The sequence below is a fragment of the Petromyzon marinus genome, unplaced genomic scaffold (genome assembly GCF_048934315.1).
Source record: "Petromyzon marinus isolate PM22_M1 ecotype Great Lakes invasive population unplaced genomic scaffold, UKy_Petmar_22M1.pri1.0 PM_G_Scaffold_6, whole genome shotgun sequence".
NCBI classification, from domain to species: Eukaryota; Metazoa; Chordata; class Hyperoartia; order Petromyzontiformes; family Petromyzontidae; genus Petromyzon; species Petromyzon marinus.
The window spans coordinates 1,715,001-1,720,000 of NW_027423013.1; the positions used below are offsets into that span (position 1 = coordinate 1,715,001).

The window sequence follows — 5,000 nt, forward strand, 5'->3', positions numbered from 1 at the left end:
CCAGGACCCCCAGGCTGGTTGAACCATAATGCTGATGCCGCAAGCAGACGTCTGGCATCTTCAGCAATCGAGAGACTAGTCGGCAAACACCAGCGTGCTCCTTCTGGCGTGCTCCCTCATCGATACGTTTCGGTCAGCAATACTTTGCTTGCTGCGCAAGCGTGGCAAGGATGCTGTGAGTTTCCTTCGCCCTGTTACCATGAATCTTTGATAACACGGGGTGGAGTCAATAACCGTATTGTACTCCCATGCTGGTGTATCCAACGCAGATCCAGCATCATCAAGCTGGTCCCTGACTGGGATGCCGTGTATTATCGAATCCCTGCTGCCGTGCATCAATGGCAACAAGGAGTAGAGTCGGTAAGTTACCGGATTCTCGAATTGATGTACTCCAAAAAATAAAGAATTAAAATAACAAAGTCTAATCTATATAAGTAATGTTGAATAAAGCTTATTTTTAATCTTCTTTGAAGGCAGAAAATAGTAAGGTAAAAATAAAGTCCTCTCTATGCTCTGAAGTAACATATAAAAAAAACTAGCAATAAAAAAAATACCAAGTCTTCGTCTTGGAAAATAACAAAATCTAAAAGAAAAATCTTCTTTGTGGAAAATAGTAAAATAAAAAAACCAAGTCTTCACCTTGGAAAATAACAAAATCTAATCTAAAACATCTTAAATAAAGCTTGTCTGTAGTCTTCTTTGTAGGCAGAAAATAGTACGTTACAGGACTCTCAAACTGATGTATTCCAAAAATAAAGAATTAAAATAACAAAGTCTAATCTATATAAGCGCTCTTGAATAAAGCAGTGTAAAAAAAAATAGCAATATAAAAAAAAAAACAAGTCTTCGTCTTGGAAAATAACAAAATCTAAAAGAAAAGAAAAGTCTACTTTGTGGAAAATAGTAAAATAAAAAAAAACAAGACTTCACCTTGGAAAATAACAAAATCTAATCTAAAACATCTTAAATAAAGCTTATTTGTAATCTTCTTTGTAGGCAGAAAATAGTAAGTTACAGGACTCTCGAACTGATGTAGTCCAAAAATAAAGAATTAAAATAACAAAGTCTAATCTATATAAGTGCTCTTGAATAGGCTTCGTGTAAAAAAATTGCAATAAAAAAATACCAAGTCTTCGTCTTGGAAAATAACAAAATCTAAAAGAAAAGTCTTCTTTGTGGAAAATAGTAAAATAAAAAACCAAGACTTCACCTTGGAAAATAACAAAATCTAATCTAAAACATCTTAAATAAAGCTGGTTTGTAGTCTTCTCTCGAACTGATGTAGTGCAAAAATAAAGAATTAAAATAACAAAGTCTAATCTATATAAGTGCTCTTGAATAAAGCTTCCTGTAAAAAATAGCAAAAAAATACCAAGTCTTCGTCTTGGAAAATAACAAAGTCTAAAAGAAAAGAAAAGTCTTCTTTGTGGAAAATAGTAAAATAAAAAAACCAAGACTTCACCTTGGAAAATAACAAAATCTAATCTAAAACATCTTAAATAAAGCTTATTTCTAATCTTCTTTGTAGGCAGAAAATAGTAAGTTACAGGACTCTCGAACTGATGTAGTCCAAAAATAAAGAATTAAAATAACAAAGTCTAATCTATATAAGTGCTCTTGAATAAGCTTCGTGTAAAAAATAGCAATATAATAAAAATACCAAGTCTTCGTCTTGGAAAATAACAAAATCTAAAAGAATGGTCTTCTTTATGGAAAATAGTAAAATAAGAATACCAAGACTTCACCTTGGAAAATAACAAAACCATCTTGAAAAAAGATTATTTTTAATCTTCTTTGTAGGCAGAAAATAGTAAGGCGAAAATAAAGTCCCCTCTAAGCTCTAAAGTAACAAATACGACGTGTAAAAAAAAAAAAAAAAACTAACAATAAAAAAAAGAACCAAGACTCCGTCTTGGAAAATAACAATCTAAATTGTGGAAAATAGTAAAATGAAATAAAAACCGACTTCACCTTCGAAAATAACAAAATCAATCTAAAACAAATGACATCTTAAAACAAAACTATTATTTGTTTTGGAGGTTGTCTATGACTGTTCATAGACCGCATAATTTCCACAGAACATTCTCAGAATATCAAGAGAGAAAAGCAGCGTTCTGCGGGAAATCATCTTGGCCAGTGATGTCGTTCTGGGTTTGGTCAGGCCCAGGGAGGTAAGTACCTCGTTATTCTCAAGGGGCCACTTTCCTCTTGCCCCAACCGGGAATCCAAAGAATGTGACCTTGCTAGCCTTCGTCAGCACTTTGACTTGATCACCAAGAGGGGTATAGTACGAAACTTTGTGCGAGGCAGCATCTGACAAGGTATTCTTTGAAAGCTCAAAACGGACGGTGACATCGATCACAACCGCCTCCTCATCTTTTGCAAACACGAGGTCAGGCTTTCTCATCTCTCCCGTCTCGGATATGAACCGTGGCTCTTTGTATACAGACCAGCCCAATCTAGCCGCTTCGTCTGCCAGAATGTTACTGATCTTGTTATGTCGCGCAATTCTTGCTTTCTGTACTGCAGGACATTGACCGAGAATGTGCGAAAGGGACTCGAGTCTGGCAGAGCATTTCCTGCAGGAACGTAAGGCCCCATCTCTGCCTCTGTTCAAGCTTTCTCTTGTTGGGTAAATATTTGCCCTTAGTTGTAGTGCTGCGATAAAGAAGCATTGTTTAAAGCCGCACCATGGCCTCAACCAAGCATTACTGATTCTATCATGCGCAAAGTTTACAATGCCCCTTCCTTGAACCGGCTTTTCGCACCATCTCTGAAATTCATGCTCCCTCCAATCGCAGGGTCTCGGATATACAGGTTCTTTTGACACCGAGTCCCTGAGAACGAATGTTGGGATTGCATCACTGTCGCCCCCTGCTCGTACCCACAAATTACGGTATTCTTCCTCCATACCCTGCGAGGACACAATATTACGGGTGATAGCATCGGACGAGTTTGCTATACGTTGCAGCCTTCTAACTTGAACCGAAGGGATTGTTTTTTCCAGTTTCAAGATGGCAAGGCCTCCGTCTCGGGCTCTGGCATATAACAGTCCATCACAAGTTGAAGCGGGAAGGTGGAGCCATCCTTTTACCGCCTTTCTAATCTCTTGGTCCAACCCACGGAGAGTTGATTGCTTGCAGTCCGAGTGGTCTGCAGGATATAACAATCTGGGTAGGGCATAGGCATTGAGTAGTTCAACCTTCTGAGTTGGCTTCAGAGGCGCCTCATCGATTTTCGAGATCCATGTCTTTAGCTGACAATGTAGATCAGGCTGTATAGTGCCAGTTCAAGGGCCAATTTTTAGACCAAGGTATTTCGTTGATTCATCAGGTTGGATCATATGGACATCTTTATTTTTGATAGTCCATGGGTCGCAGTTGTTCACCGTATATGAATCTTTGGTTGGGCTTATCATGAAGCCCTGGCACTTTCTGGCCTGAACCTCCAATCCCGATAGCCCACAAAATGATTCCAAGATCGCTAGATTGGCGGCCATACCAACCCAAGATTCGCTCACCAACACCAAATCATCAGCAAACGCAAGAGCTGTCACGTGGTCGGTATCAATGGAGTACCCAACTCCGTGTGACTCTAGGGTGCATATCAAAGGGTCCATGGCAAGATTGAAGAGCAGGGGTGACATGGGGTCACCCTGTTTGACACCAACACGTATGCTAATTTCTCGAGTCGACTCGCCATTGCTTTTGAACGAGGTCGTACACCGATCGTAGGCGTTCTGGATGATGCCCACCACGTGTTCATCTACTTTCTTGTGCCTTAACACGCATAAAATATGAGCATGCGAAACCGAGTCAAAAGCTTTCGCTATGTCGATGAACATGACAGCCAACGGCCTGTGCAATTTCTTAGCGTGTCTCATAAGGTCCTGTAGCACCTTAAGATTTTCAGAGCAGCCAGATGCCGCTATAAAACCACGCTGCCTTGGGTTTAAGGGACAAGCACGAGCAAGACGTGCAGTCATTATTCTGGAAAATAATCTCAGAATCATTGAACCGATCGTTATTGGTCTCCAGTTCCCCAATTCTTTCAGCTTTTCATCGTCCATAACCTTAGGAATAAGAATCGTCCTATTCTTTTTCAACTCTTTGGGAATAATTCCTGTAATCATCCATGCATTAAATAGGGCTGTCAGTGTCCGACCCTCGGGGTCGGCAGCACAGATTGCAGCCCTTGTTAGGCCATCTGGCCCAGCTGCTGACGTTGGTTTAATGGCCCGTATGGCAGTCTGAACTTCCTCCACCGAAATTAGGGGCTCAAAGTATTCGTTATTTGCAACACCTGATGACTTAAATTGGCCCAGGCCATTGAATGGCAACACCTTCTCCCATTTTTCGCAGTAAAAACGATATACATCTGCGTTCGGGATTCGGCATTCATGACGTTCAGTGCCATCCAGGACTAAGGACGCAAGAAGAGAGCGGTTCTTAAAGAAGAGCTTCTGGTGCTTCATGAAGCTTCCTCGTTTTTCCACTCTCTTCTTCATCCAAGATCGTGTGGGTAATATCCTGGGTTTAATAATGTCGTTCTCGGGTTTTGAACGTTTGCCTTTGTTTTTCACCAATCTCATCGGACAAAGCATCAATGCTGTGGCAGTTTCTACGAGGGCATCATGTTGGCCCTCGCCGTTAAGCCAAGCCTTTATTGCCTCCATTGCAGGCTTTTCCAGGGTCCCAGAATTCTCATTCGTAAGCCGCTCAGCTGCTTGAGCGAGTATGGATGAAGTCCCCGTTGTTACATTTGGTGGGGGAGACAATGTCTCAAGAGGCCTAGAAGAAAAATGTAAGCTGTCTGACATGGGGGCCCCTGTCTTTTTACTTAGGTCCCGTCTCTTGTCAGAGACTTGCTTGTTGGTCTTAGTCCCAAGCGCTTCAGCAATGATCTTATTGATATTCTTTTTCCCCTGAAACTGCAACTCTAGAAGGGCCAGCTGTTCTACTTCCTTCAAAGACCAGCAGCTACGGTGTACCCCTCTCTGC

The 5,000-nt window shown here is 41.0% G+C and overlaps 1 pseudogene; it reads right to left on the reverse strand.

Annotated features, from left to right (window-relative positions):
* LOC142919120 (28S ribosomal RNA) overlaps positions 1–5,000 on the reverse strand; it is a 10,614-nt pseudogene that overhangs the window by 1,836 nt on the left and 3,778 nt on the right.